Source organism: Manihot esculenta, chromosome 2, assembly GCF_001659605.2.
Source record: "Manihot esculenta cultivar AM560-2 chromosome 2, M.esculenta_v8, whole genome shotgun sequence".
Classification (NCBI taxonomy): domain Eukaryota; kingdom Viridiplantae; phylum Streptophyta; class Magnoliopsida; order Malpighiales; family Euphorbiaceae; genus Manihot; species Manihot esculenta.
The window spans coordinates 38,223,608-38,238,405 of NC_035162.2; positions in this window are offsets into that span (position 1 = coordinate 38,223,608).

Consider the following 14,798-nt stretch of genomic DNA (forward strand, 5'->3'; position numbering starts at 1 on the left):
TAAGTTTCAATGATCAACCCAAGCAACCAAAGTGGATCCATATCTTCAACTAGACTTTTCTCATATTGATTTCCTCTTTTATTTTGATTACTTGCTGTTTTAATTGCTTTCAATAGTTGTTAGACAAATCAATCTCAAAATCCCCCTTTTTACTTTTATTGCACTTTACTTTCATTCAACTTTTGATTTACTTGCTTTCTCTTGTGTTTTCCATTAGTTCTCTTGGTCTTGATTGAGAAAAATAAATAGGTAATCAATTCTCTGTGGATTCGATCCTTCACCACTATCTGTAGTTATAAATTATTGATAACCAAGAAGGTTATTTTTGACCGGCTTCGACAACCGCACAGTCAGTTCTCTAATAAGTATGTATGGTTATTGAATTATATCAACATATACATAATCATCTCATGATTATCAATCAATAATCATACTAATTATATTTTATTATTATCAACATAATAATAAGTAACTAGGGATGTTAATCATTATTGTGTAACATGTAAACAAATATTGATGATAATAAAAACCTCTTTTATTAATAACCAAAACGACATACAAAAAGGTTCAAGATAATGGCCTAGGACAAATACACTAACAATCTCCCACTTGCACTAGGCCTAATCATACAAGTGTCTAATACCTATAGACCTAGTGTGCTGATCATGCTTGACCTGTGAGAGGAGCTTAGTTAGTGGATCTTCAATGTTGTCATTTGTGTCTACCTTGCATATTTTGATATCTCCTCTATTAATGATCTCTCGAATAAGGTGATATCGCCTGAGTATATGTTTAGATCTCTGATGAGATTTGGGCTCCTTTGCCTGTGCTATGGCATCTTTGTTATCACAATAAAGGTCTATAAGATTTGCAATGCTGGGAACCACTCTTCAATCTGTGATGAATTTCTTCAACCAGACTGCCTCTTTAGCTGCATCTGATGCTGCTATATACTCAGCTTCTGTTGGAGAATCTGCTATAGTGCTCTGCTTGGAACTTTTCCAACTAACAGCTTCACCATTTAAAGTGAATACGAATCTTGACTGCGATCTGAAGTCATTTATGTCGGTTTGAAAACTAGCATCTGTGTAACCTCCATAAACTAGGAATGCATCTTTAGTCCTTCTAAGGTACTTTAGGATATTCTTAATAGCTGTCCAGTGACTTTCACCAGGATCTGTCTGATATCTGCTTGTTGTGCTCAATGCATATGAGACGTCTGGTCTAGTACATAACATGGCATACATAATAGATCCAATAGTAGAAGCATAAGAAATCTTATTAATCCGTTCTTGCTCATCAGATGTCAGAGGACATTGATTTTTGCTGAGATGAATACCATGAGACATGGGCAATAATCCTCTTTTGGAATCTTGCATGTTGAACCTTTTCAGCACCTTGTCAATATAAGTACTTTGACTCAGACTGATTATCCTCTTGGATCTATCCCTATAGATCTTCACACCAAGGATATATCCAACGTCACCTAAGTCCTTCATTGAAAAACAATTCCCTAATCAAGTCTTAACCTTTTGCAAGGTAGGGATATCATTTCCAATGAGTAATATGTCATTCACATATAGGACTAGAAACACAACTGCACTCCCACTAACCATCTTGTAAACACAAAGTTCATCTTCATTCTTGATGAATCCAGAGTCCCTGACTGTCTCATCAAAATGAAGATTCCAGCTCCGAGGTGCTTGCTTCAATCCATAAATGGATCTTTGAAGCTTGCAAATCTTTCTAGAATTCTCAGGGATTACAAAACCCTCAGGTTGTGTCATGTACACATCCTCGAGTAAATTTCCATTAAGGAAAGCTGTATTGACATCCATTTTGCCATATCTCTAGGGGTGTAAACGAACCGAGCCGAGCCGAGCTTTGAAGAGCTCAAGCTTGGTTTGTTAAAATTTTTTCGAGTTCGAGCCGAATTCAAACTTTACTCATATCGAACTCGAGCCGAGTATTAAGAAGCTCAAGCTTGGCTCGTTTAGCAAACGAGCTTAGACGAGTCGAGCTTTTATCGAGCTGAGTCGAGCTTTAATCGAGCTGAGTCTCGAATAGTTCATGAGTAATTTAATTTATTTACATATATAATGAGTTTTAGTTTAAAACTAATAAGTTTAAAATTAAAATAATTTTAGTTAAATAAGTATATCTATAAATTAGCATGTAAACTTATAAAGATGAGTTTTTAAATCTCAATGATCCAAATATATGCAACTTTAAGAGTGTAACTAAACTATATAGAGCTGAATTTTAAAAAATTTAGATTTGGCTCATTAAATATATGCAGGGTTTGAGTTTATTTCTCTTATGATAGTAATTTCAGTTTGCTTAACGAGACTGTTCACGAGCCTATTTGCGAGCCTGCTCATGAACTCAGAAATGAGCTGAGCTCACGAGCCTTAACGAGCCGAATACTATGGAGCTCAAGCTTGGCTCGTTTACCAAACGAGCCTAAAAATTAAGCTCGAGCTTGGCTCGTTTAGAAATCGAGTCGAGCTCGGTCGAGCTTTTATTGAATCGAACCTCGAATAGCTCACGAACGGTTTGATTCATTTACACCCCTACATATCTCGTAATCATAGTACGCAGCAATGACAACGAGAATTCTAACCGACTTAAGCATTGTAACTGGCGAAAAGGTCTCATTATAGTCTATACCATGAGTTTGTTTGAAACCTTTTGTGACAAGCCTTGCTTTATAGGTATGCACATTTCCATCTATGTCAGTTTTCTTCTTGAAAACTCATTTGCAACCAATGGTCTTAACACCCTCAGGGGAATCAATTAATGACCAAACTCGATTATCATACATGGATTACATTTCAGATTTCATGGCAGAAAGCCATTTCTCAGAATCTGGACCTGACACAGCCTCTTGATAACTGTAGGCTCATCTTGATCAACGAGCAAAAGTTTACGACTATCTGTCATGAGAAATCCATATCTCTCAGGCTGATGACGTGTCCTATCAAATCTGCATGGGACTTATGTCACCCTTTCAGCTTTCACAACTGTTTGTGGTTCTGGAAATGGTTCTATCGGCGGTTCAATGCTCCCTTGTGGTGCTTGAGTTTCCTCAAGTCACACTATACTCCCACTGAATCTCTGAGAGACAAATTTCTTTTCTAATAAGGTACCATTTCGAGCGACAAACACTTTGTTCTCTGAGGGAATATAGAAATAATATCATTTGGTTTCCTTAGGATACCCCACAAAATTGCACTTGATAGATTTTGGAGCTAGCTTATCTGAAATTAGGCGTTTCACATAAGCCTCACAACCCCAAATCTTAAGAAAAGACAAACTGAGCATTTTTCCAGTCCATAACTCATATGGTGTCTTTTCAACCGCTTTCGATGGTACTCGGTTTAAAATGAATGCAACTTTCTCTAAGGCATAACCCCAAAACGATAAAGGGAGATTTGTTTGACTCATCATAGATCGAACCATATCTAATAAAGTTTGATTTCTCCTTTTAGAAATGCCATTCCATTATGGAGTTCCTGGAGGAGTTAATTGTGAAACAATTCCACAATTTCTAAGATGTTCATCAAACTCTTGGCTCAAATATTCACCACCTCGATCATATCGAAGCATTTTAATAGTTATACCAAGTTGATTTTATACTTCATTTTGAAAAGTTCTAAACATTTCAAATGATTCATGTTTATGTTTCATTAGGTAGACATAGCCATACCTATTGAAATCATAAGTGAATGTAATGAAGTACTGATAACCTCCCCTGGCACTAATGCTTAGTGGGCCACATACATCTGTATGTACTAAGCCCAATAAGTCTGAAGCCCTTTGACCTTGTCCAGTAAAAGGGTCATTTGTCATCTTACCAAGCAAACAAGATTCACAATTTTCAAATGATTCAAAATCAAATGAATCTAATAAGCCATCCTGATTGAGCTTAGATATGCAATTCTCATTTATATGGCTAAGACGACAATGCCATAAATATGTTGGGTTTAACTCATTTGGCTTAGTTTTTTTAGAAGTTATGTTATAGATATTATTGTCTCTAGAATCATCTAGATTAAGGACATAAAGGCCATCATATGAATTTGCAATACAATAAAGCAAACCTTTATTATAAATGAAGCATTTCTTATTCTTAATAAGAAATGAAAAACCTTCATTGTCCAAAATAGAAATTGAAATAATATTCCTACTCAAAGTAGGAACATAAAAGCAATTGTTCAAAATTAACAAAAACTCATTAGGCAAAACAAGTTCATAAGTCCCTACCGTTAAAGCAGCAACTCTTGCTCCATTGCCTACACGTAGGTCCACATCGCCGTTTTTCAGTTTTCTACTCCTTTTGAGATCCTGCACATTTGTACAAATGTGAGAACCACATCCGGTATCTAATACCCATGAAGTAGAAATAGATAAATTAATATCTATAACATAAATGTCTAAAGTCGTAGTCTCACTAATCTTCTTCTTCTTACACTCATCCAAATAGAGCTTGCAATTTCTCTTCCAATGCCCTGGTTCCTTGCAATGGAAGCAGATTCCTTCTTTAGGAACTATTTCCTTAGGAACTTTTGCCTTGGCTTGCGGTTTAGGCTTGCCTCATCCCTTAGGTTCATTACGACCTTTAGCCTTGGGCTTCCCTTTATTTTTCATGGGCCTACCCTTATTGACATTCAAAATTTGGGTAGGCCTTTTCTTAATAGTCACCTCAGCTATCTTTAGCATGCCATACAGCTTAGGAATGTATTTCTCCATGTTGTTCATGTTATAGTTCATGACAAACTGAAAAAAACTGCCAAGTAAAGAGTGTATGATCAAATATGTGAAGAGTTCTAAACTCAGAGGATAGCCAATGTAATACCCGGCTATGTGCCGGCACCTAAATTTCAACCTTCCGGCGGAATCTCCGTTGGAATCCGGAATCCCTTAGAAGGGTGAAAATAAAGGTTCTCATAAAATGTTTTAATATTTTTATGGTTTTAATCAAAGAAAGAAAATTGAGTTTTGAAAGAAAACACCATGGAGGAAAAGTTCAGGTTCGGCCCCCGAACCACATGTTCAGCTGCTGAACATGGTGGAGTTGCGGAAGCTCTTTTGGCCCCCGAAGGTAGTCTGGCCAGCCACCTATAAAAGACCCCTTGTCCGAAAATGGACGAGTTTTCTATCTCCATTTTCGGGCATAGGTGAGATTTCGCCATTCCATGGTTGATTTTATGTTTTCCTTCAAATCCTTCAAGTTTTTGATAAGATTTTTCTTTGTTTTGAAGATTTTTGAGCTAAGATCAAGGTTTTAGAAGTTTGGAGACCTTCGGAGACCTATTCTCCTAATCTCCAAGTTTGGATCGCATCTCCTCTCGATCTTCAAGAGGTACGTGTAGATCCATACCTTTTTATATGTTTTAAGTAAGTTTTAAGAGGTTTTAAGGGTGTTTAATGCATGTTTAGAGTAGATCTAAATGTTAGGGTTTATGTTAGTTTAATGATAAATGTGATGCTATGTTGATGTTTGTTGGGGTTTAGGCTAGTTTTATGGCCCTATGTGCTTGAAAATGTGTTTATGCATGTTTTAAAATAGTTGGATGCATGTTGTGGGAGTTTTGGTGGCTTGGGGCATAATGGCAGAATCGGGTTCTGCCACCCGAGAGGGCCCAGGTTCGGCAGCCGAAGCAAGGTTCGGCCACTGAACCTGCCAAAGGAGGCAGTTTTGGCTGCCTAAACTCGCCTCCAAAAGTTGGACTTCCGGATCTGGAGGGGAGTTTCGGCAGCCGAACTTGCCCCCGAAGGTTAGTGACTTTCAGGTCTGTGAAGGCTTTCGGCTGCCGAACCTGCCCCCGAAAGTGCCTGACTTTCAGATCTGTAGGGACCTTCGGCCGCTGAACCTGCTGCTGAAAGTCCCCTGCCCAGCCTTCCTTTGCCTGTTTTCTATACATGTTTTATGATGTTTTGGGGGGGGGGTTTTAGGGAAATGTTTAGAGTCTTGCTAGAGTTATGTTTGGTCCCTCATTTGAGTCCACCTGTATAGGATCGAACTTGAGGAACTGAGGTGATCAGCAGTGAGTTAGCTGTTCCAGAGTTAGCCAGAGGTGAGTAGAACAGAACTTCTTTTATCTTCAAAGCAATCAAACTTTTAAGCATGTTCATGCATCATGATATGTAATAGGTTTTTTGCATTAGAATTCACGAATATGACGCATTGCATTATGTATTGTTGATGTGGATGGATTTTGGATGACCCACTAGCCCTCGATATGATATGATATGATATGGTATGGAAGTCCAGGGCTTGCCCATTCTATGCCCCTGGCACGATGTAATGGAAGTTCAGGGCTTGCCCATTCTACGCCCCTGGCACAGTTGGACATGTTATGTTATGTTTAAGAGGAAGTCCTGAGGAGCTCCGTTGTAGGCCAGGCACATTAGATATGTAGAGGGTTACTGGTGACAAGTCCATCCTTGATGTGAATTGTCTGTGTTGTGATGCATTTCATGCGAGCATATGTTATATAAACTGTTTTTATGGTTTTGCTCACTGGGCTTTAGTAGCTCACCCCTTTCCCCTAACCCCCAATGTAATACCCGGTGTAATGACCCGAAAATCGGACCGCTACTGGCGCTAGGATCCAGGTCGGCTTAAGGCCTCCGGGACCCGTAGCAAGCCTAACATGCAACCTGAAAACCTGCTTAATCCCATACATGATCAAGAAAATACATAAAAATTTAAAACTTTTCCTTCGTTCATACACCAAACTCAACCTGTGCATGCACTGTACATAAACATAATCATAATCATGACCCCTCTGTGGGATCACATCAATGCCCCAAAAGGGCGATACATCATAAGTCGAGTTGGTTGCATAATCATCATAATACATATAAGATCATGTATTGAAAGGGATAACTTAAACATATAGTCAAGCACAACCTCCAATTCTCAAAGACATTACATACCTAAAACTGTACTTTTACATAACATTAATACATTTATCATGTCCACACTATCTATTACATACACATGACTTCATTACTCTTATGGATCTCCTGGTCTACCCTGTACCTGCAATCCTGGGGAAAATGGGAGAGGGGTGAGCTACTAGAGCCCAGTGAGCAAAATAATAAAACATTCAAAATATATGCTAACGTGGAATGCATCACATCACAGCTAATCACAATCAAGGATGAACTTGTCACCAAAAGCCCTCTACATGGTCCAACTGTGCCAGAACGTAGAATGGGTCCTGGTCTTTCCCTTACATAGCATAACATAACAGTCCAACTGTGCCAGAACGTAGAATGGGTCCTGGTCTTTCCCTTACATGGTGCCAGCGAACGTAGAATGGGTCCCACTGGTCTTACATTCCGTACTGTACATATCACATCGTCATATCATAGATCGAGGGCTTTGGATCATCCAACGTTCATCCACATCAATCAACAATAAAGTATGCAATGCAACATATTCGTGAATTCTAATGCAAACAACCTAATACATCTCATGGCATTCATGATGCGTGAAGCATGCTAAAAAGTCCATTATTTGCTTTAAAACATAATGAGTTATTCCACTCACCTCTGGGTAGCTCTGACCAGACACTGGAGCAGCTAACTCACTGCTGGGGTCCTCGGTTCCTCGGGTCCAAACCTACACAGGTGGACTCAAATGAGGGACCAAACAAACATGAACATAACTCTAAACTACTCCCCAAAAACCCCCTAAAACATCATGAAACAATCGTAGAAAACATGCAAAGAAAGGCAGAACAGGGCAGGTTCGACGGCACCTTCGGCGGCCGAAAGTCCCAGACAGAGACGAAAGTCTCTTTTCGGGGGCAACTTCGGCAGTCGAAAGGCCTGCCTCCCCAGCCATGTTCGGCGGCCGAAAGTTCCTTCGGCTGCCGAACCTGGTTTCTGCCAAAGGGCAGAAACTTGGCTCCCTTAAGCACATTTGCCTCCAAAACTTCCAATCATGCATTTAGCTCAACCAAAACATGCAAATATACACACATTGGCTCCTAGGGGCTTCAAACTAACTTAAACCCCAACTACAACACACAACAACAACACAATCCAACATACATTGCTCAAAACATAACATAAATTCAAAAACCTAACTACGAGCTAAACATGCATTCTACCCCATAGATCTTGCATAAAACTTATTTTAAATATGAAATGAGCTTAAGATCGGCTCTTACCTCTTGAAGATCGAGAGAGAGACGTCCTAAACTCGGAGGTGGGAGATTTTTGAGTTCTTGAACCTCAAAGCTCCAAAACTTGCTTTAAACTCGAAAATCTTCAAAACAAAGCAAAAACTTGTGAAAATCTTGAAAGATTTGAAGGAAAAACTCAAGGATTGGTGAGGAACGGCGGAGAGCTCACCTTGGCCGACAATGGGGAGAAAAACTCGCTCGTTTTCGGCTAAGGGACCCTTTTATAGTGGCTGGCCAGGCCACGTTCGGGGGCCGAACGTGCCTCCGCATGCATGCCATGTTCGGCGGCCGAACTTGAGGTTCGGCGGCCGAACCTGGACTTTCCTCAACCTATGCCTTCGGGGGCCTAAGGCACACCCGAAATGCCTGCATGTTCGGCGGCCGAACTTGAGGTTCGGCGGCCGAACCTGGGTTTTCCTCCAAGGTTGTTTTCGTTCAAAAACTCATTTCCTTTTTACTTAAAACCATGAAATACCTTAAAACATTTTATGAAAACATGTTTCTACCCTACTAGAGGCTTCCGACATCCGAGATTCCACCGGACGGTAGGAATTCCGATACTGGAGTCTAGCCGGATATTACATTCTCCCCCCTTAAGAACATTCGTCCCCGAATGTTCCTCAACTAGCACATAGCATGGCAATAAACATAACATAGATACATAGCACATAAACACATAGAGATCTAACCTTAAAAGAGATGAGGGTACTGCTGGAGCATAAACTACCGTGTTTCCCAAGTGCATTCCTCCAAATTGTGGTTGTTCCACAGGACTTTCACCATCGGGATTTCCTTGTTCCTTAGCTTTCTGATCTGGGTGTCTATGATCCGTACTGGCTGTTCAACATAGGTGAGATCCTCTTGGACCTCCACATCAGGCTCACTAAGAACCTTGCTCGGATCTGACACAAACTTCCTCAACATTGAAACATGGAAAACCGGATGGATTCTTTCCATTGAAGCAGGTAAATCCAGCTTGTACGACACATTCCCAATCTTTTGCAAGATTTCAAAGGGTCCGATGTATCGTGGGGCTAGTTTACCTTTCTTTCCAAAGCGAACCACTCCTTTCATAGGAGACACCTTGAGCAATACCAGATCCCCCTCCTGAAACTCTAACTGTCTTCTGTGGATGTCTGCATAACTCTTCTGTCTGCTTGCAGCAGTCTTGATCCTTTCTCTGATTATGGGTACTACCCTGCTGGTAATCTCTACTAGCTCAGGCCCTGCCAAGGCCTTTTCTCCAACCTCTTCCCAGCAAACAGGTGATCTGCACTTCCTTCCATATAAAGCTTCATATGGAGCCATCCCGATGCTAGCATGATGGCTGTTATTGTAGGCAAACTCCACCAAAGGTAGATGCTACCTCCAAGAACCGCCAAAGTCCAGCACACACATTCTGAGCATATCCTCTATGGTCTGGATGGTTCTTTCTGATTGTCTGTCCGTCTGTGGATGAAAAGCAGTGCTAAAATCCAACCTAGTACCCATGGCATTCTGCAGACTCCGCCAAAATCTAGAGGTGAACTGGGGCCCTCTATCTGACACTATCGAAATAGAAACCCCATGCAGCCTGACGATCTCGTCGACATACACCTGCGCCAACTTGTCCACTGAATAGCCACTCCTGACCGGGATGAAGTGAGCAGATTTGGTGAGTCTGTCCACAATCACCCATATGGAGTCCAATCTGTTGGACGTCGCCGGTAACCCCACTATGAAGCCCATAGCTATATTTTCCCATTTCCACTCTGGAATAGGTAGCGGGTTAAGCATTCCAGCCGGCTTCTGATGTTCCAGCTTCACCCTCTGACACACTTCGTAGGCTGACACAAACTGTGCCACTTCTTTCTTCATAGCTGGCCACCAATAAACCTTCTTTAGATCTTGATACATCTTGGTGGCTCCGGGGTGAATGCTGTACCTTGCATTATGAGCCTCTCTCATAATGTCTCCTTTTAGCCCTATGTCATCTGGTACACATAGTCTGCTCCCATATCGGAGGATCCCCTTGCTGTCGAATCTGAACTCACTATCATTGCCTGACTGAACAGTCCTGGCAATCTTCACTAACTCCGGGTCCTCATGCTGTTTCTGAGCCACCTGCTCCAGAAACACGGGTGCCACTCTCATTTGGGCCACCAAGGCACCTATACCAGACAACTCCATCTGTAGACCTTCCTCAATGAGCTTGTAAAACTCCTTCACCACTGGCCTCCTCTCTGCCGATATGTGGGATAAACTGCCGAGTGATTTTCGGCTTAAGGCGTCTGCCACAACGTTCGCCTTACCCGGATGGTACTGAATCTTGCAATCATAGTCACTCAGCAGCTCCACCCATCTTCTCTGTCTCAAGTTCAAATCTCTTTGACTCAAGATGTACTATAGGCTCTTATGATCCGTGAAGATCTCACATTTAACCCCATAGAGGTAGTGCCTCCACATCTTGAGTGCAAAGATTACTGCTGCCATCTCCAGGTCATGTCTGGGGTAATTCAACTCATGCTTCTTCAGCTGCCTAGAAGCATAAGCAATCACCCTCTCATTCTGCATCAGTACACAACCCAGTCCCACACGGGACGCATCACAAAAGACCGTGAAGTCCTCACTGCTAGCTGGCAAAGCTAATACTGGTGCCGAAGTCAACCTCCTTTTAAGCTTTTCAAAACTCTCTTCGCACTGGTCGGTCCACACAAACTTCTGATTCTTCCTTGTTAACCTGGTCAGAGGAACTGCAATTTTCGAGAAGTCCTGGACGAACTTCCTGTAGTAACTTGCCAAACCCAAGAAACTTCTAATCTCTGTCACTGAAGTGGGTCTAGGCCAGTTAGCCACAGCTTCTACCTTCTTGGGGTCCACCTCTATCCCGTTTTCTGACACCACATGCCCCAAGAATGAAATGCTCCTCAGCCAAAACTCACACTTAGAGAACTTGGCATACAAGCCATGTTCCCTCAAGGTCTGCAGAACCAACCTCAGATGATGGGCATACTCGTCTGCGTTCCTGGAATACACCAAGATATCATCTACGAAGACAATAACAAAGTGATCCAGGTATTGGCTAAATACTCTGTTCATGAGATCCATGAATGCTGCAGGGGCGTTGGTTAACCCGAACGGCATCACAAGGAATTCAAAATGCCCATATCTGGTCCTGAAAGCTGTCTTTGGCACATCTTCATCCCTTATCCTTAACTGATGGTACCCCGATCTTAGATCTATTTTGGAGAAACAACCCGCTACTGCTAGCTGGTCGAATAGATCATCGATCCTTGGCAGAGGGTACCTATTTTTGGTAGTGACTTTGTTCAACTGCCTGTAGTCGATACAAAGTCTGAGGGACCCATCCTTCTTCCTTACAAACAAGACTGGAGCACCCCAAGGTGAGGTACTCTGTCGGATGAAGCCCTTTTCTACCAGCTCTTGCAACTGCTCTTTCAACTCCTTCAACTCAGCTGGGGCCATCCTGTAGGGAGGGATAGAGATCGGTCTAGTTCCAGGCACCAACTCTATCTCGAACTCTATCTCCCTAGCAGGTGGTAAACCTGGAAGCTCGTCTGGAAAAACATTCTGAAATTCTCTGACAACTGGCACCGAGGCTGGCTCCCTGACCTGACTGTCTAGCTCTCTCACATGAGCCAAATACCCCTGACATCCCTTCCTAAGCAACCTACGAGCCTGAAGAGCTGATATCAGACCTCTAGGTGTACCCCTCTTGTCTCCTCTGAAGACGACCTCTGACCCGTTCTGATCTCTGAACTTGACTACCTTGTCTCTGCAGTCCAAGGTAGCCCCATGGGTAGATAGCCAATCCATCCCTAGAATGACGTCAAAGTCTGTCAAATCTAGAACCACAAGGTCGGTGGAGAGGCATCTTCCCTCAACAAAAACTGGACTGAACTGGCAGACTGACACTGCCACGGATGGGTCACACTTGGGTCCACTGACCCATAGGGGACACTCTAACCCAGAGACTATCAGACCCAACCTCTCGACGGCTCTCGGAGCAATAAATGAATGAGATGCACCCGGGTCCATTAAAGCATACACATCAGAACACCCAATGATGAGATTACCTGACACCACGGTGTTGGATGTGTTAGCCTCCTGCTGAGTCATGGTGAAGATCCTGGCTGGAGCTGATGGACCTTCACCTCGGGAACCAGAAGAAGAGGCTGCCCCTCTCCCTCTACCTCTGCCACTGCCTTGAGTTGTGGCTGGAGCTGCTGGCTGTGCCACACTACCAGAAGCTGTCTGCCGGGGCTGGCCCATAAAAGGTGCTCTAGGACACTCCCGAGCTATGTGTCCCTCCTGTCCATATCTAAAACATGTATTAGTCCCAGCTCGACACACTCCCCTGTGCGGCCTTCCACATCTCTGGCATTCTGTACCATCTGAGCCTGAGCTCGAGCCACCGCCAAATCCCAGACCGGATTTCAACTTATTCCAAAACTTATTCTTCTTCGGCTTCTTGGTGGTGTTATCCCACCTCTTCTTACTTGAGCTCTGAGAAGAGAGACCTGGCCCTCCTCTGCCTGGGGTCTTAACCCCTGAAGACTGGGTCACTGACTGCTTTACTGACCCCTCAACTATACCACTCGCCTCCATCCTTCGAGCCATATCCACCACTGTGTGGAAACTTTCCCTCTCAACTGACTGAATCAACGAGGAGTACCTAGAATGCAGCTTCATAACATATCTCTTGGCTTTCTTCGTATCTGTATCTAGAGCTTGCCCTGAAAAAGGCAATAGCTCCAAGAATTTATCCGTGAACTCCTCTACACTCATGTGCTCTGTCTGCCTCAGTTGCTCAAACTCAATCATTTTCAGTTCTCTGGAACTGTCTGGAAAAGCCCATCCAGCGAACTCATTCGCAAATTCTTCCCATGTCATGCCGTCTAGTCTCGGGTCCACATAACACTTGAACCATTCCCGTGCCTTCTTGCACTTTAAAGTGAACCCTGCCATCTGAATGGCCCTGCTGTCATTTGCCCCTAGCTCATCAGTTATTGTCTTCACTACTCTCAGATACTCAAAGGGGTCATCCCCTGACTTGTATTTGGGAGCATCCAGCTTGAGGTAATCTGTCATCTTTACCTTGCTCCCACCGGCTGAGCTAGGTCTGGGAGGTTGAGTAACTGGGGCAGCTGGTTCTGTGGGTGGTGGAGGTGGGGGTGCAGCATTCCTCGAGGTGGGGTTTGCCGGGTTAGGATAGAAGGGTGAGGGTGGATAAGCTGGGTATTGTGTATAAGGTGGATAGAAAGACGGATAAGGCATATAGGTAGGGTAGGGGTTAAAGCTGGAGTAATCCGATGTGCCTCCCATCGGGTACCCTGAACCCTGTGGGAAGGGTGGATAATGGGGTGGAAAACCATACCCCGAGGCCTAAACGCCTCCCTGAGACTCCCCTGTCCCTTCTTCCTCCATGCTCACATCCAGGTTCCCATCCCTCCTCTGATCCTCTTCCATAACCTCCCTCACATCTGAAGAACTTCCTCCTCTATCTGTCCCCCTTCTGCTAGCATCAAAAGACCTTCTAGGGTCCCTTGACACTCTTTCTCTGTTGGCTCTACAAGACATTGCCCTAGGCAATGTAGGAGGATGGGCGCTCGTGCCCTCATCCTCAGGTGGTACTCCAGTCAATCTTGCCGATCGACGGGTTCCTCTCATCCTGTTTTCTGAAAAACAGTACACATCAAGCAGGCATTAGCATCATATGGTTCATGTGGGCACACATGAACCCTCATCACATATACATCATTCATATCATAGCATCGATGCACATGTATATAATCATGGCATCTCACATCATCATACAAGACAGGACTCAACATCCTATCCTAGTGGACATGATCGTCCTATTGTGCTTGACCTTCTAGAACATCTATGAGCCCGACACTCTAGATCCGATCCTATGAACCTAGGGCTTTGATACCATTTTGTAACGACCTGAAAATCGGACCGCTACCGGCGCTAGGATCCAGGTCGGCTTAAGGCCGCCGGGACCCGTAGCAAGCCTAACATGCAACCTGAAAACCTGCTTAATCCCATACATGATCAAGAAAATACATAAAAATTTAAAACTTTTCCTTCGTTCATACACCAAACTCAACCTGTGCATGCACTGTACATAAACATAATCATAATCATGACCCCTCTGTGGGATCACATCAATGCCCCAAAAGGGCGATACATCATAAGTCGAGTTGGTTGCATAATCATCATAATACATACAAGATCATGTATTGAAAGGGATAACTTAAACATATAGTCAAGCACAACCTCTAATCCTCAAAGACATTACATACCTAAAACTGTACTTTTACATAACATTAATACATTTATCATGTCCACACTATCTATTACATACACATGACTTCATTACTCTTATGGATCTCCTGGTCTACCCTGTACCTGCAATCCTGGGGAAAATGGGAGAGGGGTGAGCTACTAGAGCCCAGTGAGCAGAATAATAAAACATTCAAAATATATGCTAACGTGGAATGCATCACATCACAGCTAATCACAATCAAGGATGAACTTGTCACCAAAAGCCCTCTACATGGTCCAACTATGCCAGAACGTAGAATGGGT